Genomic DNA, 26071 nt, shown 5'->3' on the forward strand with positions numbered 1-26071 from the left:
ATCTCAAAAAAAAAAAAGTATACATTTGGAATTATTAACTGGAATTCACCCACTGGAAACTTTCCTTTATTAACTACTCGACCAAAACACAACTAAAAATATCATTATTTGCAGATGCTGTTAACGGTATTATGTACCTAGAAAAGAGAGTTAACAGAAAAACGATTATAACAAGATAATTAAGTGACCACATACAAGATTAACGTATAAAAATCAACAGTTCTCCTACATACCAGTAACAAGTGATTAAAAAACACGAAGATCAAAAGGTACCATAATTACTCAATACAGGCAACATTTGTTTACCTACATGTTTACCAGTTGATTTGCTCACCATTCCTTCTTGAATCTCTGACATTCCTTCATTTTCCTTCTTCCTGAAGGAAGATCATTTTCCTTCTTCCTGAAGAATATTCCTTGGCAGTTCTTTAGGACGAGTTTATTGGTGCTAAATCAGTTTCTGTTTATCTGGATATGTCCTTAATTCACCATATTCTTCACAGTTGGTTTTGCTGAATATATGATTCTAGTGTGACAGTTATTTTCTTTTAGTCCTTTGACTTAGCCCTTTCTCTTAGTCCTGTATTATTCTGTTGTCTTCTGTTTTTGTTCTTTGTTTTGTTTTTGTTTTGTTCCTGAGACAGAGTCTCACTCTCTTACCCAGGCTGGAGTACGATGGTGCGATCTCAGCTCATTGCAACCTCTGCCTCCCGGGTTCAAGCAATTCTTGTGCCTCAGCCTCCTGGGTAGCTGGGATTACAGGCATGCACCAGCACACTGGGCTAATTTTTGTATTTTTAGTAGAGACGGTGTTTCACCATGTTGGTCAGGTTAGTCTCAAGCTCCCAACCTCAGGTGATTTGCCTGCCTCGGCCTCCCAAAGTTCTGGGATTACAGACGTGAGCCACCATGCCTGGCCCATTCTATTATCTTCTGTTTTCTGCTCTTGCTGTTGAGAAAGTCAGTTCAATACTTGTTTCTTTGTAGATGATACAACTTTTCCTTCTCTTTTTCTTTTGTCAAGACAGAGTCTTGCTCTGTCGCCCAGGCTGGAGTGCAGTGGCGTGATCTTGGCTCACTGCAAGCTCCGCCTCCCAGGTTCACGCCATTCTCCTGCCTCAGCCTCCCAAGTAGCTGTGACTACAGGCGCCTGCCACCACGCCTAGCAAATTTTTTGTATTTTTAGTAGAGACGGGGTTTCACCATGTTAGCCAGGATGGTCTCATCTCCTGACCTCATGATCTACCCACCTCGGCCTCCCAAAGTGCTGGGATTACAGGAGTGAGCCACCACGCCCAGCCAGATGATATAACTTTTCTTTCTGATTACCTTTTTTAAAATAAAAAAAAATCGTATGGAAAATTTTATAAATTTACCTCAAAGTAGAGAGAACAGCATAATGATCTTCTACATTCCCAACATCCAGCTTCAACAGTTTAACAACATTTTGCCAATAGTGTTTCTACAGTCTGTCTCCCCTCCTCACAGGCATTCTTTGTTTTACTGGAGCATTTAAAGTGAATTTCAGATATATTCATGGATCAAGTTATATTTCTTAGAGATAAGGGCCTTTCACTTTATTTTTACGTTAATTTCTCAATATTATCTAATTCCTTATGCATGTTTAAAAGTAGATGAGTATCCCCATTGCCAGCCTGATTGTTCCAAAAAGCCCTTTTTATAGTTGGTTTGTTTGACTCAGCATCCAAAGTCTACACTGTGCATTTTGTCTTTTAAGCCTCCTTTCGTCTATAACAGTCCCACTCCAGCCCTTTTTTAAGCTATTTATTTGTTGATTTAAAACAGGCCATTTGTCCTGCAGAATTTCCCACAGTCAGAATTTGGCTGATTGCTTCCTCATAGTGTCATCTCACTTGCTCCTCCAGCCCCTGTATTTCCCATAAATATCTATATCTAGAGCCTTAATTTAGGTTTTTAGTGTTTTTTTGGGTTTTTTTTGGCAAAAACATGTCATAGGTGGCACTGTGTACTTTCTATTATGTCAGTCCAGGAGGTACATTGTGCGTGGTGGTTGTGCTTTGATGTTAAATTCATCTGTTAATTAATTAGGGGTTTCTAAATGGTGGTTTCCCTCGAATTCTATCATTCCTTCTCTAATTGTTAACTGGAATTCACTCACTGGAAACTTCCCTTTATTAACAACTTGACCAAAACATAACTAACATCCTGTGATTGATAAGGTGTGGCAGCATGTATGTATGTGTAATTATGAAAATTTTCAGTAAAATGCAGTTATTATTTATTATGATGATGCTAATATTATCTTGTCTTTAGCAAATGTCCCTTCAAGTTGGTTCCTGTGTCCTTTTATTTAATTAATTAATTAATTTGAGATGGAGTCTCACTCTGTTGCCCAGGCTGGAGTGCAAGGTGCGATGTCAACTCACTACAGCCTCTGCCTCCCAGGTTCAAGTGATTCCCCTGCCTCAGCCTCTCAAGTGGCTGGGACTACAGGTGCATACCACCACACCTGGCTGATTTTGTATGTGTCTGTGTGTTTTTAGTAGAGATGGGGTTTTGCCATGTTGGCCAGGCTGGTCTCAAACTCCCGACCTCAAGTGGTCCACCCACCTCGGTGTCCCAAAGTGCTTGGATTACAGACGTGAGCCACCACGCCCCACCTCCTGTGTCCTCAACCTTAGTCATTGCTGACAACTTCCTTCCTTTATGGCTCAGTGAGATCTCCCAGGTTCCTCTTGTCCATTTCTTGCCCTAGAACTGGCACCAGCCATTTCTCCAGGGAGCACTTGTTACTTTTAGTGAGCAAAATTGGCCACTAAGTGTGCTTATTGCTACTGGGTTGTCATTTCTTCAGAGGACAGAGCTGGAAAGTACATATTAAAAATAAGGCATGAGTCCATATTCATATTCCTAATTCAGTTGTAAGATGATAAGATTTTCTTTTTCTTTTTTTTTTTTTTGAGACAGAGTCTCGCTCTGTCACTCAAGCTGGAGTGCAATGATGCAATCTCGGCTCACTGCAACCCCCATCTCCTGGGTTCAAGCAGTTCTCCTGCCTCAGCCTCCCGAGTAGCTAGGATTACAGGTGCCTGCCACCACGCCTAGCTAATTTTTGTGTTTTTAGTAGAGACAGAGTTTCTCCATGTTGGCCAGGCCAGTCTCAAACTACTGACCTCAGGTGATCTGCCTGCCTCGGCCTCCCAAAGTGCTGGAATTACAGGCGTGCGCCACTGTGCCCAGCCAGATGATAATATCTTTAACTGAACTTCTTTTATTTTCAATCTCTGGCTGCTTTTACAACTTTGTCTTTAGTATTCTTCAGTTTCCTTACAGGAATCCCATGAGTGGAATTCTTTTTATTTATCCTTTTTGATATTATATTGTGCATCCTGTATGTCTGGATTCATATATTTTATCAATTCTGGAATACGCTTCCTTAATCTCTGTATATATTACTGATTTTCTGACATTCTTTCCATAATGTCTTTCTGGTATTTCAGTTAGACAAATGACAGGCCGTTTCATTCTATACTCCATAGCTATTACATCTTCTTTCACATTTTCCATCTCCCTGTCTGTCTTTGCTGCATTTTAAGTAATTTCTTCACTATTTCTCTTTTCAGCTGTGTCTAATCTGTGGTCCAATGTACCAAATAAAATGCTTTTGCATTGTGGTATTGTTTGTTGATATATAACTAGAGGAAAATTAAATTCTATCAGGTGAATGCTTAAACGATTATTATATGTACATAGATGAATAATATGAAGTCATTTTCATGGTGTTTCACAAAGTTTTAAAAAGGTACAAAATTGGCTGGGTGTGAGGTGGCTCATGTAATCCCAGCACTTTAGGAAGCCAAGGCAGGAGGATCAATTGAGCCCAGAAATTCAAGACCAGCCTGGGCAAAAATATAAAAAACTACCCAGGCTTAGTGGCATGTGTCTGTGGTTCCAGCTACTTGGGAGGTTCAGGTGGAAGGATTGCTTGAGCCCAGGAGGTCGAGGGTGCAGTGAGCTGTGATTGTGCCATTGCACTCCAACCTGGGCAACAGAGTGAGACCCTGTCTTAAAAAATAAATAGATAAGTCAATAAAATGTACAAATCACCTAAAATAATTTTAGATGGAAAAAATTAAGATATCAATATATGTACTTTCATCTCAATTATATATAAATTATACACAAAAATAAAAGTGTGATACATTGAAAGCGAATAGATTAAAAAAAAATAGATAAGACCGTGGTCCACATGACACAATGGAGCAGTGAAAAATAAATGCCATATGGCTGCACAAATCAAAGTGAATGACTCTCATGACTATGAAAAAGCAAACTGCAGAAAAATACAGTATGTAGTAGGATTTAAAGAAAAGTCAAGACTAAACAAAATATGCTGAGAAGACTCTGGTAGAATAATTTTTTTTAAAACTTAAAGGCTGGGGCCGGGCGCGGTGGCTTATGCCTGTAATCCCAGCACTTTGGGAGGCCGAGGCGGGCGGATCACGAGATCAGGAGATCGAGACCATCCTGGCTAACACAGTGAAACCCCGTCTCTACTAAAAATACAAAAAATTAGCCGGGCGAGGTGGGGGCGCCTGTAGTCCCAGCTACGCGGGAGGCTGAGGCAGGAGAATGGCGTGAACCCCGGGGGGCGGAGCCTACAGTGAGCCGAGATCGCGCCACTGCACTCCAGCCTGGGTGAAAGAGCGAGACTCCGTCTCAAAAAAAAAAAAAAAAAAAAATTAAAGGCTGGATATGGTAGCTCAAATCTGTAATCTCAGCACTTTGGGAGGCCGAGACAGGAGGATCACTTGAGCCCAGGATTTGAGACCAGCCTGGGCAACATAGCGAGACCCCATCTCTACAGACCCCATCTCTCTTTTTTTTTTGAGACGGAGTCTCTCTCTCTGTCGCCCAGGTTGGAGAGTGCAGTGGCACAATCTCGGCTCCCTGCAAGCTCCGCTTCCCGGGTTCACGCCATTCTCCTGCCTCAGCCTCCTGAGTAGCTGGGACTACAGGCGCTGCCACCACGCCCGGCTAATTTTTTGTGTACTTTTAGTAGAGACGGGGTTTCACCGTGTTAGCCAAGATGGTCTACAGGCACCATCTCTACAAATGATACAAAAATTCTCTGAGCGTGGTGGTGTGTGCCTGTGGTTCCAGCTACTCAGGAGGCTGAGGTGGGAGGATTGTTTGAGTCCTGGGAGGTCGAGGCTGCAGTGAGCCATGATTGCACCACTGCACTCCAGCCTGAGCGACAGAGCAATACCCTCTCGAGAAAAAGATTGGAAAAAAACTGGGCAGGGCGCGGTGGCTCATACCTGTAACTCCAGCATTTTGGGAGGCCCAGGCAGACGTGAGAGGCCTAGGCGGGTGGATCACCTGAGGTCAGGAGTTCAAGACCAGCCTGGCCAACATGGTGAAACCCCGTCTCTACAAAAATACACACACACAAAAAAAAATTAGCCAGGCAGGATGGGGGGTGCCCATAATCCCAGCTACTCGGGAGGCTGAGGCGGAAGAATCGCTTGAACCCGGGAGGCGGAGCTTGCAATGAGCCGAGATCGCGCCACTGCACTCCAGCCGGGGCAACAGAGGGAGACTCCGTCTCAAAAAAACAAAAAAAAAGACTGAACAAAACAATATATTGTTTAGTAATGAGTACCAACTTGAATCAGGTGAAACTGCCTATTGCATATGTGGTAAAACTATAAAGAAAAGTAAAGAAGTGAAAAGACAAGATTCAAAACATTTTATGCCAGGCGCCGTGGCTAACACCTGTAATCCCAACACTTTGGGAGGCCGAGGTGGGCGGATCATTTGAGGCCAGGAGTTTGAGACCAGCCTGACCAACATGGTGAAACCCCGTCTCTACTAAAAATACAAAAATTAGGTGAGCGTAGTGGCGCACACTTGTAGTCCCAGCTACTCTGGAGGCTGAGGCAGGAGAATTTTTGAACTCGGGCGGTGGAGGTTACAGTGAGTGCAGATCGCGCTACTGCACTGCAACCTGGGTGACAGAGCAAGACTCTGTCTCAAACAGAAGAACACTTTAATGTCATTGGGATGAAGGGGGCTGAGATCTGGGCAAGGTGGCAGGGATTTCAAAAGTTCTGGTTTACTGAATGGTGGATCCACTGATGTTTGCTTTATTTTTGTTCCTTATATTTTACACATATGTAATGAATATTCTTTTGTATTTATTCAGTATTTCATAAGATCCTATGTTTAAAAGGGTAGAAGGAAATATATTACATATTTATATGTAATATGTGATGTGATACACATATGTGATACATATTCATATGTAATATGTATATGTGACATTTGTTGTTACATCTGGACATGTTGATTCAGTGTGTTTTTTTCCTCTTCTATATTTTTATGTCATAAAGAATTTTGTACAGTGAACATGTACTATTTTTATAGTCAGGAAAAAATCTAGCTAGGTTGGAAAGGTGACAGCAAAAAGATTGAGCATTGTATTGGAATGTTAAAACAACAAAAAAATTAGGTGAAATGTTTCCCTAGTCTTTATGTATAAGAAGGCAACAATATGCATTTTTTTTGCAAGATGGTAGTAATATCTACTTCACAAGGCTATTGCAAGGATCTCAAAGTAATCACACTGAGAATCTTCATATTCTACAAGTATTAATTATGACTATGAGAAATGAATATGAAAAACTACGTATAAAATTGTTCAGTCCAAATTTATATAGCATTCTTTAAGGGTAAGGCTTGGGAGATTTTGTAAATGTTAACAAGATAGAATATAATATCTTTCTCTAGAGATTTAAAAATAATTTATTATAGAAGGCATCAAGCATGCTCTAAACGTGGGAAGAACAGTTGAATGAATTCCCATATACCTATTACCGAGACTCAGCAATCATCAAAATGTTGTCAAACTTGCTTCATCTTTTCCTTTTATATGTGTGTGTTGTATTTGCTGTTGCTGAATTAACAATGAACAATTCTGTTAAATTGTTTGGTATTACAACATCAAATGATTGGAATTCCTTGGTACTCTTTATAGTATAATGCTAGGCCATATTCAAATTTCCTAAATTGTCTCAAAGATGTCTTTTTATAGTTGGTCTGCATTAAGAGCCACATATTGCATTTAGTAATTATGTCTCTTAAATTTCTCTTAATCTAGAGCGATCCCTACCTTTTTTTTTTTCTTGTGGCAGTGACATGTTGAAGAAACTGGATCAGTTGTTCTGTGGAATGTCCCAGTTTCTGGTTTTGTCTCTCACCTTCTTCATGGTGTCTTTAACCCATTTTTCTCTCTCCTGTGTTGCTGTAAACCAGAACTCAGCTGTGAAAGCTCATTTAGATATGGGTTCTTATTGGGCAACCCCACTTTGTACACTGGGCTGTGTAGTTTACACTGCAGCACATTAAGACACATGGTGTCCACTTTTTCCGTGTCCACTAAGTTGTTTTTTATGTTTGTTTGTTTTTTGAGACAGGATCTTGCTCTGTCACCCAGGCTTGAGTGCAGTAGCACAGTCATGGCTCATTGCAGCCTCGACCTTCTGGGTTCAAGCGATCCTCCCACCTCAGCCTCCCCAGTAGCTGGGACTACAGGTACATGCCATCACACCTACCTAATATTCAGTCCACTAAGTTTACTTACTTTAGCAATTCTATTTTTTCTTTGCTAGACATTCTAATCTTTTGTAATTCTATTTTGTCCTTTTAGATAGCCTCTTCTTTGTTGCTTACTTCTGTCATTCCATGTCTTATTTCTGTAGACATTTCAGATATAAGAGTGCTTATTATGTAGCTGATAATTCCCCTCTCAGGAATCTATATCTGTTGTGTAGGGTTTCTGCTGGCTTTCACCTGAGGGAGTTTGTTTGGTTCTCTTTGAGAGCATGAGTTTAGGTGAATAGGGACACTCTCCAGAGAGGGCCAGCTTTTGTTTCCAGGGAAAGCTGTGGGACTAAGGACCTGGAACCACCTTTGTTCCCTTCTAGAGTCCCCACCTTGATGCAAGAGTCTCCGGTTCAGGTTCCCACCTGGGCTGAGTCTCACAGATTGATTGAAGGGCTCTTCGCATTTGCTTCAGGGCAGCCTTGACTAGTAAGTTTCAATTATATACTGTTCTGGTTTCAGCTCAAGGTTTTTTCTTGTTTGCATTTTTTTTTCTTTTCTCTTTTAGGATTTTTCATGTTTCTAGTAAGTCCAGTAAAAATGTTATGCTTAATGCATAATGTCTAGGCTGGTCTCGAACTCTTAGGCTCAGGTGATCCTCCTGCCTTGGCCTCCCAAAGTGCTGGGATGAGTACCTAATAGGCCATACTTCTGGGAATGGGAGCCTACAGCAAAATTTACAGAATTAAAATATGGAAACAACTTAAAGGTCAATCAGTAGGGCGAGAGTTTCATGAATTATAGAGCATCAGTACAATGGAACACTATGGAATAATTCAAATCAAGAAGAGATGGATATATGTGTGATGACATGGAAAATCTCTAATACATTGGGTTAGGCCATTCTTGCATTGCTATAAATCCCTGAGGCTGGATAATTTGTAAAGAAAAGGGGCTTAATTCGCTCACAGTTCTGCAAGCTGTACAAGCATGACAGCAGTATCTGTTTGGCTTCCAGGGAGGCTTCAGGAAGCTTTTACTCACGGCAGAAGGTGAAGCGGGAGCAGGCACATCACACAGTGAGAGCAGGAGCAAGAGCGAGAGAGTGAGGGGAGGTGCCACACACTTTAACCAATCAGATCTCATGAGAACTGACTCACTATTTAGAGAACAGCACCAAGCCATGAGGGATCTAGCCCTGTTACTCAAACATCTCCCACCAGGCCCCACCTTCAACACTGGGGATGACATCTCAACATGAGATTTGGAGAGGACAGACATCCAAACTATATCATACATGTTGTCAGTGAAAAAGCAAGCTAGGACTCTATGTGGCATGACCCAACTTATTATTGGCAAAACCAAGTCAATATATATGGAGGTAAATAAACAGAAAAAGGCTTTGAAGAGTCGACAGCAATCTGTTAATAATAGTTCTCTCTGGGGCAGGAGGATGTGGAAGTAGAGGGTGGTGGCTTCCTTCCAGCCACTCAGCTAAGGCTGAGTTTTACTCTTTATATACATTGGTATGGTTTGATTTCTTTTTTCTTTTGGTATCACCAGAATGTACTTACATATTAATTTTGTAAATCCCTTTTAAAAAGGAGGTTGTCTACAATGTCACTTGCCTCAGTGAGGCCAAGAAAGGACTTCAAGAGTCCACTGACTTTGGCAACTTGGAGGATATTGGTGACTTCAGGAAGAGCTGCCAGTGGGGTGGACACCAGACTGTAGGGGTGAGGAGAGAGCCAGAGGGGCATGGAAGTGGAAAGGTAACCTGTGAAAGGAGGGAGAAGGGTGGAAGACACTAGATAGGAGTGTAAAGCAGGGTAAGTAGAAGTTTCAATTGGATGGCGTTTGAGAACACAGGGGGCAGCCTGAGCCGTGTTTGAGGGGCAAGATGTGGTTCTAAACAGAGGAACAAGAAACCAGAAGTTGGAAGTCTAAGGATCAGGAACAGGTTGGGAAGCACAGATGGGTCAGGGTGATATGTTCAGGAAAAAGGCTGTGAACATTTTTCAAGGACATTAGTGGTGTGCTTGTGTGTGATGTCTGGTGTGGGGCCTAGGGGTGTTGGTGCCAGATTAAAGGAGACCTGCAGAGCAGGACTGTTGAAGTTGGGTAGGGGACCCTTGTTTGGGGCAGGTGCAGGAGAAGCTTGAGGGGCTAAGTTGAGAGTCCTATGGGAGATGGCTTTAAGGATGTCCCTATGAGTCCAGTTGAATAAGAAAGGGAGTTGGGAAGGAAAGCATCTAATATTATACCTGGCACATAGTAGGTGCTTGATACATACTTGCTGACTGTTGTCAAGGCAAGTGTTGTGCGACTAATAGTGTAATAGGCTGGCCAGGCACAGTGGCTCATACCTGTAATCCCATCACTTTGGGAGGCCGAGGCAGGCGGATCACCTGAGGTCAGAAGTTCCAAAGACCAGCCTGGCCAAATGGTGAAACCCCATGTCTACTAAAAATACAAATATTAGCCAGGCATGGTGGCACATGCCTGTAGGCCTAGCTACTCAGAAGGCTGAGGCAGGAGAATCGCTTGAACCCAGGAGGTGGAGGTTGCAGTGAGCCGAGATTGTGCCATTGCACTCCAGCCACTCCAGCCTGGGTGACAGAGTGAGACTCCGTCTCAAAAAAAAAAAAAAGAAAAGAAAAGAAAAGAAAAGCAGAATATCGAGAGGTTAAGATTTCAACAGTGGGGTGGGATGGTTTTGGTTCAGCTGTGGCTTCATGGAGTGTGGTGAAGGATAAGGTCTTTGAGGCAATCACAGGACAGTGGAGATTTTAGAGTGCTGGAGAACTTAAAAATGGGGGTGCCCAACTCCAGGTTGTCTCAGCTTTTCCAGTGTTCAGTTTCTGGCCTCCCTATTCATTTGTCTTTGATTATATGTACTCCTCTGCCCATGCCTTTACTGGCCCTTTAGTTAACTTCCTAGATGAGTTGAAGCCTGGCCAAGCTCCTAGGTATGCCTCGAACAATTACAACACCCTGGCTGAGTGCTCCCTTCTGCCTCAGGATTTGCTTTCACCTGACTTATAGATCTTCAGCCAATGCAGGGCTTTGTCTGTAAGGCTCTGAGCATCCTATGAGGATGTGAGTATCTATTTGCCCATTCAGAGAGAAAGGGACCATTAGAATAGAAAGATTAGGTATTTTATCGTTGTTTAGAGCCTGTCAACTTTCCAAAACTTTTCCATAAGCACCATATCTACCCCTTGCATTATCCCAAGGAGTTAAAATGACACAGGAAATATAAGCAGAGGGAGTTTGGTGGTGGGGGCGGGGGACGGCACCTGACCGTGGAGACCCTATGGATTGTGGTCTGTGCATTTGATTTGCTGAACCAGACACTTGAATTTTGTGGAGTTTCCAGAGTGAATAGTCTCACCAGGACTGATTCACACTGGCCAGCTTGATAAGGGATTCATGTGCAAACCAGATCTAAATTTGTATTCACAGTAAGGAGTATATTGTTCAAAAGGTGCTCCCTGTATCCATACTTCTCCTTCAAAAGATCTCCTCTAGGCTCAGGGCTTTAAAATCTCCTGTGCCCTGATGACTCTCAAATAGGTATCTCTAGCCTCAGCCTCTCTATTATTTATCTGTCTCTTTTTTAAGTTGACTAATAGGCCTCTCTTGGCTGCTCCAGTTTTTGCTAAGATGGGATTTTGCTTGGGCTGTTGGCTGCCTACCCAGGTTAAACACAAGAGAAATTATAGAGGGAAACATGAAAGCCAGGAAATAACAACAGAGAAGAAACCCCTGGGGAGCTGACAGGCTGTTTAGAACTGGGGAGTGTGTGCATGCGTGTGGGAGTGGGGGGTGGTTGCAGCCTGAGGGAGGTGGCTATGATGGTAAGGATGAAGGAAGAGAATAGTGATTGACTCTCCACTCTTGCCTCTCCTGCACCTTTGCATTGGCTAGTCATCGCTTGCCCTCATGGCAGAACTGCAGAGGCTCAGACCACTCACTGGTCAGGATGTCCATGGGGATGAACTCAGGGCAGCATAGATCCCTGCCAGGGTGAGGAGTTGAATTAGGGAACAACCATTTTTGAGCAATCCCTCCATTCTTTCCCCTCCAAATCGCCAGCCTGGCCCATCCCATCAGTGGAGACGGCTTCCTTCCAGCCACAGGGTGGAAAGTGAAACCAAGGCCCCTGGCCAGGATGAAAACAAACCTGTGGTTGTGCAGAGTCTGGGGTGCTCCACTCAAGATCCGAGTCCTCATCCTCTCCTTGAACTTAACAGGCTGGTAGATACTAAGGAGTGGCCTTCTGCCTTCCCCAAAGGGCATTGCAGGGCAATAATGAGACACTTGAAGGGCAAAACTAAACCAGAAGAAAAAAGGAATGCACAACATATGACACCAGATGCAGCAGGACTGGGCAGGAGTATTAGTACAGATTGACCAACAATTTCAAATCAGTTCTATAGGCCGGGCACAGTGGCTCATGCCTGTAATCCCAGCACTTTGGGAGACCAAGGTGGGCAGATCACTTGAGTGCAGGAGTTCGAGACCAGCCTGGCCAACATGGTGAAACCCCATCTCCACTAAAAATACAAAAGTTAGCCAGGCATGATGGCGGGCACCTGTAATCCCACCTACTCGGGAGGCTGAGGCAAGAGAATCACTTGAACCTGGGAGATGGAGGTTCCAGTGAGCTAAGATCATGCCACTGCACTCCAGCCTGGGCGATAGAGTGAGACTCCATCTCAAAACAACAACAACAACAACAACAACAAAAAAAAAACAAATCAGCTCTATAAATACATGAGAGATATGAGAAGTAAGGTATGAGCAGTGTAAAACAAGAACAAGAAAAAAATTAAAAGAATCAAATGAAAATATTAGGTATGAAAAAGATAATGGAAAGAAAGAACAAATAAATGAGGTAAGTAATAGTTGAAAAATAAATTAGAATATCATATTGAGAAACTGCAAGAAGAACTCACTGAAGAATGAGGAGGAGGAAAACAAAGTTAAGAAATAAGGAGACTAGAAGCAGAATACCCACATTCATATAATGAGAATCCAGAAGAAAACAATAAAAATGAATGGAAAATATATTTGAAGAAACAATAGACATACATTTTTCATATTTAGAAAGAATGAATGACTTCAGATTGAAAGGGCCTACTGCATAGAAAATAAGAGAGAGAAGGGAAAACCCACATAAGATACAGTACGGTGAAATTTAAGAATACCAAACAGGAAATTCTAAGAGAATTAGATTGACGTCAGACCTTTCAACAACAACATTGGGTGTAAGAAGATAATGGAGTAATATTTCTTAAGTAAAAAAGAAAAATAAGTTTGAACCTACAATTTTACATCCAGCCAAGTTGTCATTCAAGTGTGAAAAGATAAAAATATTCTCAGGCAGGGGGTGCACAGTGGCTAATGCCTGTAATCTCAGCACTTTGGGAGGCCAAGGCAGGTAGATTTCTTGAGCTCAGGAGTTCAAGACCAGCCTGGGCAACATGGCAAAACCTCATCTCTACAGAAAATACAAAAATTAGCAGGGTGTGGTAGTGTGCACCTGTAGTCCCAGCTACTCGAGAGGCTGAGGTGGGAGGATCACTTGAGCCTGGGAGGTGGAGGTTGCAGTGAGCCGTGATTGTGCCACTGCACTCCAACTTGGGTGACAGAGTGAGATCTCATCTCAAATAAATAAATAAATAAATAAATAAATATTTGCAGGCAACAAGGCCTTAAAATGCTTGCCCTACAAAGAGCCACATTGGAAACCTTCTCTGGAGTGCCAGAAAACAAGGCTGCATTCAAAGGTCAATGGATTAATTTCAAATGGTTTAACCTAATATATAAAACAAATTGTTTTAAAGATGTTGACAATTGTTATATCTAGGTGGAGGGATGTATTGATGTTCATTGTACTATCTTTTCTGCTTTTCTAGAAACATTTTACAATTAAAAAAAGTTAAAAACATTTTGGAGGAAATACTCAGGAAGAAAAACAAACCTAAGAGACTTTGCAAGAAATATTTAAATAAAGGTGATTAAATACATTGGTAACATATTCTGTTGTCTAAACAACAGCGGGAACAGCAGCAGACTTAAGACCAAAGACAAAGGGAAAGCATACCCATAAGAATCCCAAATTAAAATTCTGGACAATATTACATTGATAGTGGGTTGTGAGTATGTAGAAATTTGGGAAATCTCCAAATATTTGGAAATTAGCATATTTTTACATTATCCATGGATCAAAGAATAAATCACAAGGAAAATTATTAAATATCTTTTGAACTAAGTGAAAAAGAAAATGCAACATATCAAAATGTATGGGACATGGCAAATGCAGTATTTAAGGGAACTGTATAGCTGTAAATACCTAGATTAGAAAAGAAGAATGGTCTCATATCAACAATCTAAGCTTCTACTTTAAGCAACTGGAAAAAGAAGAAACAATTAAATCTGAAGCAAACAGCAGAAAGAAAATAAAGATTAGAGTGGAAATAAGAAATAGAAAACAGAAGGCTGGGCGTGGTGGCTCATGCCTGTAATCCTGGCACTTTGGAGGGCCAAGGCGGGCGGATCACCTGAGTTCGGGAGTTCGAGACCAGCCTGACCAACATGGAGAAACCCAGTCTCTACTAAAAATACAAAATTAGCCGGATGTGGTGGTGCATGCCTGTAATCCCAGCTACTCGCGAGGCTGAGGCAGGAGAATTGCCTGAACCTGGAAGGCAGAGGTTGCAGTGAGCCGAGATCGCACCATTGCACCATTGTACTCCAGCCTGGGCAAGAGGAGCAAAACTCCGTCTCAAAAAAAAAAAAGAAAAAAGAAAACAGAAAAACGATAGAGAAAAATCAATAAAACAAAAGGTCCAGTTTTTGAAAAGATTAACAAAATTGAGAAATTTTTAGCTAGATTGACCAAGAGAAAGAGAAAACATAAATTACAAAATCACTACTGACCCCACAGAAACAAAAATAATTACAAGGAAATATTACAAATTGAACAATTTGGATGAAATGGACAAATTCCCAGAAAGATACAGATTATTAAAACTGACTCATGAAGAAATAAAGTCTGAATAGGCCTATAGCAAGTAAATAATGGAATTAGTACTTAAAATCTCCCCACAAAGAAAAAGCCAGTCACAGAACACTTTACTAGTGAATTCTATCAAATAATTTAAAAACACATAATACCAATGTTTCACAAATTATTTCAGAAAATAGGGGAAGAAAGTACACTTCCCAACTCATTCTGTGAGGCCAGTATTACCCTGATTCAGGCCAAAGATATCATATGAAAAGAAAGCTACAGACCAACATCCTTTTTGAACACAGATGCAAAAATCCTTAGCACAAAATTAGCAAATAAAACCCAGCAACACATACATAGAAGTATATACCATGACCAAGTGGGCTTTATCCCTGGAAAGCAAGGTTGATTTAACATCTGAAAACCAATTAAGATGAATCACTGTAGTAATAAAATAAACGACAAAATCATTTGATCTCAACAGATGCAGAAAAAACATTTGACAAAATCCAACATCCATTGATGCTTAAAAAAAAAAAACCCTCGAACTTGGAATAAAAGGGAGCTTTCTTGGCCGGGCGCGGTGGCTCATGCTTGTAATCCCAGCACTTTGGGAGGCCGAGGCGGGCGGATCAGAAGGTCAGGAGATCGAGACCACAGTGAAACCCCGTCTCTACGAGGCAGAAGAATGGGTGAACCGGAGGAGTTGCAGTGAGCGTTGGCCCTGATCCACCTGGGGGACAGGGAGATCCGTCTCAAGAGCTTTCTTAACTTGATAAAGCATGTCTAACTGAAACCTAGCATCAACATTACATATAATGATGAAAGACTGAATGTTTCTCCTTAAGATCAGGAACAAGGCAAGAATGTCTGCTCTTGCCACTTTTAATCAACATTGTCCTGGAGGTTCAAGTCAGCGTGATAAGGCCGTAAAATAAGAATAAAGGCACCAACATTGGAAAAGAAGTAAAACTGTCTTTTTTTCCCACAGATGACGTGATCCTGTATATAGAAACAACAACAAACTACTATTGTCGCCTGTAATCTGAGCACTTAGAGAGGCCAAGGCAGGAGGATTGCTTGAGCCAGCCTGGGCAACATAGCAAGACCTATCTCTAAAAACAAAACAAACCAGATAAACTATTATTGTTAAGATAACAATATTGTAATATTGCCCAAATTGATCTGCAAATTTAATGCAATCCTGTGACATAATAAGAAATATATATTTGGTCTCTGCCCTGGGTTCCTAGCACAGAGCTGCTAAAAGTCTTGTGATTCCCCTGAGTGATAGGGGTGAGAGGAACACCTTTGGTTATTCATAATAAGCCCTTTTCAACCATATCTGGGTTTATGCTAATGAGGTGACTCTTGGAGGATGGGGGCTAGTTGACAGAGGAACCAACCTTGTAATTAAAGGGTTGGAATTTTCAGCCCCATCTCTTTGACCTCTGGGGAGGGGAGAAGGGCTGAAGATTAATGTCAATCACAGAAGGTAAATGATTTAATAAATCACACCTACATAACGGGACTTCCATAAAACCCCTAAATGACAGGGTTTGGAGATCTTCCAGGTTGGTGGACACATTAAGGTGCTGGGAGGGTGCAGGGCCTGAAAGGCCATGGAAGCTCTGTGCCCATCCGTCCTCATACCCTGTCTCTTCCATTTGGCTGTTCCTGAGTTGTATCCTTTATAATAAACCGTACATATAAGTGCTTCCCTGAGTTCTGTGAGCCATTACAGCAGATTATTGAATCTGAATAGGTGGTTGTAGGAAACCCTCACTTGTAGCTAAGTCACACAGAAGTGTGGGTAACCTGGGGACCCATTACTTGAGATTGGCATTTGAAGTCAGGGGCAGTATTGTGGGACTGAGCCCTTAAGCTGTGGGGTCTCACATTAACTCCAGGTAGCTACTGTCAGAATTGAATTGAGTGATTGGACACCCAGTTGATGTTTGCAGAGAACTGAAGAATTGCTTGATGTGCGGGGAAAAAAATTCCAGACATTTGGTTTCGGAAGTGTTTTTGAGTATAGAAAACCTGTTTGTTTTCCCCTTTAAATACCTATCAAAATCTTGGTTGCCATTTTTGCTGAAATTGAGAAGCTTATTCTAAAATTAATATGGAAATGCAAAGGATCTGAAATAGTGAAAATGATCTTGGAAAATAACAAAACTGGAGGACTCACACTTTCTGATTTCAAAACTTACTACAAAGCTACAGTAATCAAAACAATGTGGTATTGGCATAAGGATAGATGTACAGGCCAATGGACTAGAATTGAGAGCTCAGACCTCACATGTAAGGTCTACTTATTTTTGGCCAAGGCAATTCAGTGGGAAAAATATATTTAATACAATGTTGGTAAGGATGTGGAGAAACCAGATACCTCATACATTTCTGATGAGAATGTAAAATGGGCCAGGCACAGTGGCTCATGCTTGTAATCCCAGCACTTTGGGAGGCTGAGGTGGGTGGATCACTTGAGGTCAGGAGTTTGAGACCAGCCTGGCCAACATGGTGAAACCATTGTCTCTACTAAAAATACAAAAAAATTAGCTGGGTGTCGGGGCGCATGATAGTTTCAGATATTCAGGAGGTTGAGGCAGGAGAATCAGTTGAGCCCAGGTGGCAGAGGTTGCAGTGAGCTGAGATTGTGTCACTGCACTTCAGCCTGGGTGACAGAGGGAGACCCTGTCTCAAAAAAAAAAAGAGAGAATGTAAAATGTTACAGCCACTTTGAAGAACAGTTTGGCAGTTTCTTAAAAAGTTAAAACGAAACTTACCTTTCCTAGGTATCTACCCAAAAGAAATGAAAACATATGTCCATAAAGACTTGTATATGAATATTCATAGCAGCACTATTCATAATAACCCCAAACAGGAAACAGTCCAAATATCCATAAACAGGTTAATGGATAAACATAATGTGGTAATGTGGTATATTCACACGACAGAACACAGCAATGAAAAGAAACTACTTTTTTTTGAGATGGAGTCTTGCTCTGTTGCCAGGCTGGAGTGCAGTGGCGCGATCTTGGCTCACTGCAACCTCTGCCTCCCGGATTCAAGCAATTCTCCTGCTTTAGCCTCCTGAGTGGCTGGGATTACAGGCGCCTGCCACCATGCCCAGCTAATTTTTTTTTTTTTTTTTTTTTTGAGACAGAGTCTTGCTGTCACCCAGGCTGGAGTGTAGTGGCACGACCTCGGCTCACTGCAAGCTCCGCCTCCCGGGTTCACGTCATTCTCCTGCCTCAGCCTTCCGAGTAGCTGGGACTACAGGTGCCCGCCACCACGCCCGGCTAATTTTTTGTATTTTTAGTAGAGACAGGGTTTCACCACGTTAGCCAGGATGGTCTCGATCTCCTGACCTCGTGATCTGCCTGCCTCGGCCTCCCAAAGTGCTGGGATTACAGGCGTGAGCCACCGTGCTTGGCCAAAGAGGAACTACTTTTTAGTAAAAAGGTCAGGCGTGGAAGCTCACACGTATAATCCTGGCACCTTGGTGGGCTGGGGTGGGAAGATCCCTTGAACCCAGGAGTTCAAGACCAACCTGGGCAACATAGAGAGACCCTATCTCTACAATAATAATAATTATAAAAAGATGAAAAAGAAGGAACTACTAATATACACCGTGACATAGAAGAACCTCAAAAACTTTATATTATACTAAGTGAAAGCTAGATATAAAGACTGTATATTGTTGATCCCATTTACTTATATATATATATATTTTGTTTATTTTGTTTTTGTTTTTGTTTTTTTTTTGAGACAGAGTCTCGCTCTGTTGCCCAGGCTGGAGTGCAGTGGCGTGATCTTGGCTCAGTGCAACCTCTGCATTCCAGATTCAAGCGATTCTCCTGCCTCAGCCTCCCGAGTAGCTGGGATTACAGGCATGCGCCACCACACCCAGCTAATTTTTGTGTTTTTTTTGTAGAGATGGGGCTTCGCCATGTTGGCCAAACTCCTGACCTCAAGTGATCCGCCCACCTCAGCCTCCCAAAGTGCTGGGATTACAGGCGTGAGCCACCGCGCCCGGCCTGGTTTTGTTTCTTTTCTTTTTTCTTCCCCAACCCCCCACCCCCCACCACCGCCCCTAGAGACAAGATCTCTGTCAATCACCCGGGCTGGAGTGGAGTGGCTCAATCACAGCTCACTGTTGCCTGGAACTCCTGGGCTCAAGCAACCTGAGTTTCCTGAGTAGCTGGCCTATTTTTTAACTTTTAAATAAATATGCTGGCCGGGCGCGGTGGCTCACGCTTGTAATCCCAGCACTTTGGGAGGCCGAGGCGGGCGAATCACGAGGTCAGGAGATCGAGACCACGGTGAAACCCCGTCTCTACTAAAAAATATAAAAAATTAGCCGGGCGTGGTGGCGGGCGCCTGTAGTCCCAGCTACTCGGAGAGGCTGAGGCAGGAGAATGGCGTGAACCCGGGAGGCGGAGCTTGCAGTGAGCCGAGATTGCGCCACTGAACTCCAGCCTGGGCGACAGAGGGAGACTCTGTCTCAAAAAAATAAATAAATAAAATAAAATAAAAAAATAAATATGCTTACGCCCGTGCAATTCCAAAAGTCACTACTTTTAGAGACCAAGAGAGCAATCAGAGAGAAAATAAATAGGGTTATTGAAGATCTAAACAATACAATTAATAAATTTGCTCTATTAGATATAATTGAACTCCACATCCAACAGAAAATTCACATGCTTTTTAAGCACTAGAGCACTAAATTGGCCTAAAAGGAACTGTAATAAATGTCACAGAATCAATATCATATAGACTAAAATTAGAAGTGAATAATAAAAATAAGGTTGAAAAGCACATGACTCATAATTTGCTGGCTCTGCTATCACTCCTGATCTCTCTTACCTGCTCCTCCCTCCTGGATTGCTGGATGGCTCTGGGGAACTGGAAATTTTTACTCTACACAGCAATTCAGTTCTCCAACATTTCCTCTCAAACTCAGCTCCCAAAACCACTGTCCTCATTGAGAACCCATCCATGTGCCCAGCAGAAACAAAAGAGTCATCTTCTGATTTACCAGGATCCGCCTTCCTAAGAATATTTTATTTATTTTTATTTTTATTTATTTATTGTTTTGAGACGGAGTCTTGCTCTGTCATCCAGGCTGCAGAGCAGTGGTACGATCTTGGCTCACTGCAACCTCTGCCTCCTGGGTTCAAGCGATTCTCCTGCCTCTGCCTCCCAAGTAGATGGGATTACAGGCATCCGCCACCGGGCTAATTTTTTTGTATTTTTAGTAGAGATGGGGTTTTGCCATGCTGGCCAGGCTGGTCACAAAAACTCCTGACCTCAAGTGATCTGCCTGCCTCAACCTTCCAAACTGCTGGGACTATAGGCATGAGCCACCATGCCCAGCCCTAAGAAGATTTTAATGGCAACTTACACACTAGTAAGCAATATCTATTGACTTGCTTTCCCACTTCCATGAAGAGGAAATAAATCAGCTAAAAACACTGTGGTAATTCCCTCCTCCTCTTTCCCTTCCCTGCTCCACCTTTTGGGCATATTTTGTTGTTTTTGTTCCTTTCTTAAGTCAACAAATATTTCTTGAGCACCTGCTGTGTGCCAGACACAGTGGTGGAAGCTGAAGATGTGGAGGTCAACCAGGCAGGTGTGGTTCCTGCTCTCATGGAGCTTACAGTCTAGCAGGGGGAGAGACACAAACACAAATAATCACACAAACGAGTGTAACATTGCCCCTGTGGATAGTGATGAGAGCCTGTGGTGAGGAGATTTTACTACTAAAGACAGTTATTCAATGATATTTGTTAAAGCATGGCAAGGCAGACTTTATTCAAGACCATCACAATAGGCATAGGGACCACTACAGTGGGATTCTGCAATGGGGGAAAGAGACTGGGCTCAATTCTGAATACAGCTTGGGCAAGTGGGAATTTATTGCCAAGAAGCAGGGTAGGATCAGTGGATGGTAAATGACTAAGAACAAACATTGAGGATAAGGGATCATTCTGGCTAAACCAACCTTACAGGATTCTTGCTAAAGTCAGTCCAGGTGATTAGCTATCACCTGGGGGATAGTGGAGGATGAGAAACCCAATCAGATATCAAGGGTGATTGTGATCAGCTATCCAAGGGAGGTGTTCTTGCTCAACCGACTTAGCAAGATTCCTTGCTAAAACTAGATTTTACAAGGAAGTGCACAGGTGGGCCTAGGAAACGTTTCAGGAGCCTGACTAAAATTTAGTCAAGCAAGGAATCTTTGTCACTGTCTGGCCAGGGAGCCCAGGGAAGGCTGGACTGTTAGAGGGATGCTTGGGTGATGTCAGCGGTGGGGTAGGAGTTACCTTGGCAAAGAGGAGGGAAGACTGTGCTGGGAGGAGGCAACGGCAGGTGCAAAGTCCTTGTGGCGGGAAGGAGCAAGGCGAATGTGAGGGACTGAAAGGAAGCAGTCTGCCTGGGTCATTGTGAGGCTGGAAGAGGCTGCAGAGGTGGGCCAGCAGCAGGCCACGCACGGCCTGGCAGGTCAGGCTGGGGATGGCTGCCCTGATTCTAAGAGCTGTGAAAAACCATTACGATTATTTTGTTTTTGTTTTTGTTTTTATTTGTGTTGTTAAATATAACATGAATTTCGAAAATCATATCAAGCAAATGTACCATTTAATGAATTACTATAAAGTAAACATCACAGATGGGAGGAAACTAAGGAGACACGATGACTAAATGCAGTGTGGGATCCTGGATTGGATCTTGGAACAGAAAAAAAATTAATGGGAAAACTGGTTAGATCTGAATAAAGTCTGTCGTCTAGTTAATTGTATTGTACCAAATGTTGGTTTCTTAGTTTGGACCAAAAAAAAAAGTAGGGAAAAAGTATTATATACTAGTAAAATGTTAACATGAAGGGAAGCTGAGTGAAGGGTATATGGGAACTTTCTGTACTATCTTTGTAACTTTCTGTAAATCTAAAATTATTCCAAAATAAAAAAAAATTTAAGCTGACAAATACCAAAAACATACCCAAATTGAGAAAATAATGTAATTTAAAAAATTAACTGCCTTACCTACTTCTGCAGTACTTTTTCCTTACTTTTTTGGGTTTCATTCAATCATGTCTTTTTTTTTTTTGAGACGGAGTTTTGCTCTTGTCGCCCAGGCTGGAATGCAGTGGCGCAATCTTGGCTCACTTTTGCCTCAGCCTCCTAAGTAGCTGGGATTACAGGTGACCACCACCACACAGGCTAATCTTTGTATTTGTAGTAGAGACGGGGTTTCGCCATGTTGGCCAGGCTGGTCTCGAACTCCTGACCTCAGGTGATCCACCTGCCTCAGCCTCCCAAAGTGCTGGGATTACAGGTGTGAGCCACTGCACCCGCCCTTGATCATGTCTTATATAACAAGGATTTTGTAATATTTTGTAAAGTTAGAATAAAAAGTAATTTAGTCTTTTTTTTTTTTAATACAGATAAAACCAAAAGACAGTGTTTAGGGCTTGCACTTGGGAGATGTGTTAGACAGCGACATGCACAGCCCAGGTCCCCTCAAGGGCAGATATATCCTCTTAATTTCCTCTTGTTCGTGATGGTTTCTTGGTCTTTCCTTGTGTCTCATGATCTTGACACTTTTGAAGGGTACTGATTGGGTATCCTGAAGGATGTCCTTCAATTTGGATTTGTCTGATGTTTTTCTCTTGATTAGAAAGCAGCTATGGGTTTTTGGAAAGGCACAGAGGTGATGTGTGTGTGTGTGTGTGTGTGTGTGTGGTTTTTTTTGTCTGTTTGTTTTGTTTTTTTTTTTGAGACAGTCTCACTCTTATCGCCCAGGCTGGAGTGCAGTAGCGCGATCTCGACTCCCTCTGCCTCCTGGGTTCAAGCGATTCTCCTATCCCAGCCTCCTGAATAGCTGGGATTACAGGCGCCCACCACCATGGCCAACTAATTTTTTGGTATTTTTAGTAGAGATGGGGTTTTGCCATGTTGGCCAGGCTGGTGTTGACCTCAAGTGATCCACCCGCCTAGGCCTCCCAAGTGTTGGGATTACAGGCGTGAGCCACTGCGCCTGACATGCCTTTCTCATGGATGCATATCAGGGGTACATGCTGTCCATGGGACTTATCACTGGTGATGTTAATCTGGACCACTTGATGAAGGTGGGGCCTGCCAGGCTTTGCCGTTGTAAAATTGTAAAATTGCTGGTTTTCATACTCTATTTTTTGAAGGTGAGGGAGTCTCTGAGTCCAGCCCACACTCAAGGAGAGGGGAATTAAACTCCACCTCTTGGCCGGTGGGGGTAGGGGGGCAGTATCTACATATATTACTTAGAATTCTGTAAGGCAGATGTTTCTCTTTTCTCTCATTTACCTTATTTATTCAATCATTTATTGATATCACTATAGATACATGAATATTTATTTTATTTCATGGGTTATAATCCAATACTATTGTAATTTATTTTGTGGCTCAAATTGTTCCAGCTCTGACCATTGGGAGCTTGTTTCTGGTTGGCTCCTGTATTCTGCTGACATAGTGCACCTTCCTCACCCCCTTTTCTTCCCTGATGACTTCCTCATTTTTTTAGCATTACAAAATGATCCAGGCTAATCTTGTGTTTTCTCTGCCCTAGTCCTAGAATCAGACATTTCTCTAAAGAGCCTAGTTCTTTGTATTGGAGGACGGTATTTAGAAACCATGATCTGAGTGCTAGATGTGCTCATTGCTGCTGGGGTATTTACCTATTTAAAAAAATGTGTTTTTCAAGTTTTAAGGTTCCTCATCTATCTTCTAGCTCTTCTTCTTCTTCTTTTTTTTTTTTGGCAATTTGTTGAAAAAACCTGGATTGTTTGTCCTATAGTTTCCCATAGTCTGGATTTTGCTGATTGCATCCCTACATTATTGGTTTAATGTTTTTCTCTGTCCCATATATTTCCTGTAAACTTATATATAGTTGGATATAGAGGCTTGATCAGATTCTAGTTAAACTAGGGGGTGGGGCAAGACTACCTCATAGATGGTGGTGTATTCTTCCATCAGGAGGCACACAGTTCCTAGTTATCTCTTTTAGTCAACAGCCATTGACAATCACTGCTTAGATCCATTAATTCATTATGGGCTATGAAATGGTGCTATTCCAACTCAATCATTCCTTCTTCATTCATTTTCTGGAACACTTCTATATTTCAAATCTTTGTCTTGTTATTCTCATTGGTGCTTAACTTGTTGTGCCTTTGTCCAGTAGAAGTGTCTTGAGATGGCTCTGGAATCCTTTTGATGCAATCCTGGTAGTTTTTAGTGACTTTCCTTCAATATGGCATCTGAGAAGCAGGAAAGAGGCAATGCCCTCTGCAGCGTGTAGGTGGCAGTGCTTCTTTCCCTTGAAAAAAAACAAAAAACAAACAAAAAAAACCCACTAAGTTTCTGGTTAGGGCCTTCAGAGATTCACCAAGAGAGGGAATAAAGGAGAAGGAGCAGGTGGGGATAGGGAAGATGATGAGTTTAACTTCCATTTTTTTTTTTTTTGGGAGGTGGGGGATGGAGTCTCGCTCTGTTGCCCAGGCTGGAGTGCAGTGGCACAATCTCAGCTCACTGCAAGCTCCGCCTCCTGGGTTCATGCCATTCTCCTGCCTCAGCCTCCGGAGTAGCTGGGACCATAGGCACCTGCCACCATGCCCGGCTAATTTTTTGTATTTTTTTTAGTAGAGACGGGGTTTCACTGTGTTAGCCAGGATGGTCTCGATCTCCTGACCTCATGATCAGCCCACCTTGGCCTCCCAAAGCGCTGGATTAGAGGCATGAGCCACCATGCCCAGCCTCAACTTACAATTTTGTTATGGGCTGAATTGTGTGCCCTGAAAATTCATATATTGAAATCCTAACCCCAGTGTCCTAGAATGTGACTGTACTTGGAGATAAGGTCTCTTTTTTTTTTTTTTTTTGAGACAGAGTCTTAGTCTTCCAGGCTGGAATACAGTTGTGCAATCTTGGCTCACTGCAACCTCGAACTCTTGGGCTCAAGCAATGAACAAAGAGTCTTTTTTCTTTTCTTTTTTAGAGACAGAGTCTCACTCTGTTGCCCAGGCTGGAGTGCAATGGCGTAATCTCAGCTCACTGCAACCTCCACCTCGTGGGTTCAAGTGATTATCCTGCCTCAGCCTCCTGAGTAGCTGGGATTACAGGCACGCACCATTATGCCCGGCTAATTTTTGTATTTTCAGTAGAGATGGGGTTTCACCATGTTGGCCACGCTGGTCTCAAACTCCTGACCTCAAGTGGTCCACCCGCCTCGACCTCCCAAAGTGCTGGGATTACAGGTGTGAGCCACCGCACCTGGCCTGAACGTATAGTCTTTAAAGAGGTGATTAGGGTAAAATAAGGTCCCATTAATGGGGCCTAATTCGATATGACTGGTGTCTTTGTAAGAAAAGGAGGTTAGAGCTGAGAGTGGTGACTGAGAGGTAATCCCAGCACTTTGGGAGGCTGAGGCTGGAGGATTACTTGAAGCCAGGTGTGCAAGACCAACCCAGTCAGCATAGTGAGACTTCAGTCTCTACAAAGGTAAAAAATTAGCCAGGTGTGGTGGTGCATACCTGTAGTACCAGCTACTCGAAAGGCTGGGGAGGGAAGATCACTTGAGCCCAGAAATTCAATGCTGCAGTGAGCTATGATTGTGCCACTGCACTGTAGCCTGGGCTACAGAGCAAAACCCTGCCTCTTAAAATAAATACATAAATTTTAAAAAGATAACAGGAGTTAGGACATAATCAATACACAGACTGAGAAACAACCATATGAGATCACATAAGAAGGTGGCCATCTGCAAGCCAAGGAGAGAGGCCTCAGAAGAAACTAAACCTGCCAACACCTTGATCTTGAACTTCCAGCCTCCAGAACTGTGAAAAAATACATTTCTGTTGTTTAGTCACCCAGTCTGTGATATTTTGTTATGGCAGCCCTAGCAAACTAATAAAATTTGTTGAATTTGAAAGTATGTGTGAGTATACAATAAATACATGCAATTTCATATGTCAACTTAAAAATAAATAAATTTGAAAAAAGTATGTATGGGATATTTCATGGCATTTGTAAGTGTTCATCTAAGGTTCAGGAAGAGGACTGGGCTGGAAGTAGACATATGGGAGGTGAGAACATTTACAGAATGAATAAAGCCACATGTGTAAAAGGGAATCTTTAGGGAAAGTCTAAGGGGTAAAAAGAGAAGAGGGCCGAGAAATAAACCAGCATCAAGAATTTGGAGGCTTGGCATGGTGGCTCACGCCTATAATCCCAGCACTTCGGGAGATCAAGGTGGGCAGATAGCTTGAGCTGAGGAGTTCAAGACCAGCCTGGGTAACATGGTGAAATCCCATCTCTACAACAGATATGAAAATTACCCAGGCATGGTGGCATGCGCCTGTGGTCCCAGATACTCAGGAGGCTGAGGCTCAGGATCACTTGAGCCCTGGAGGTTGAGACTGCAATGAGC

Source organism: Hylobates moloch, unplaced genomic scaffold (genome assembly GCF_009828535.3).
Source record: "Hylobates moloch isolate HMO894 unplaced genomic scaffold, HMol_V3 SCAFFOLD_15, whole genome shotgun sequence".
Taxonomy (NCBI): Eukaryota; Metazoa; Chordata; class Mammalia; order Primates; family Hylobatidae; genus Hylobates; species Hylobates moloch.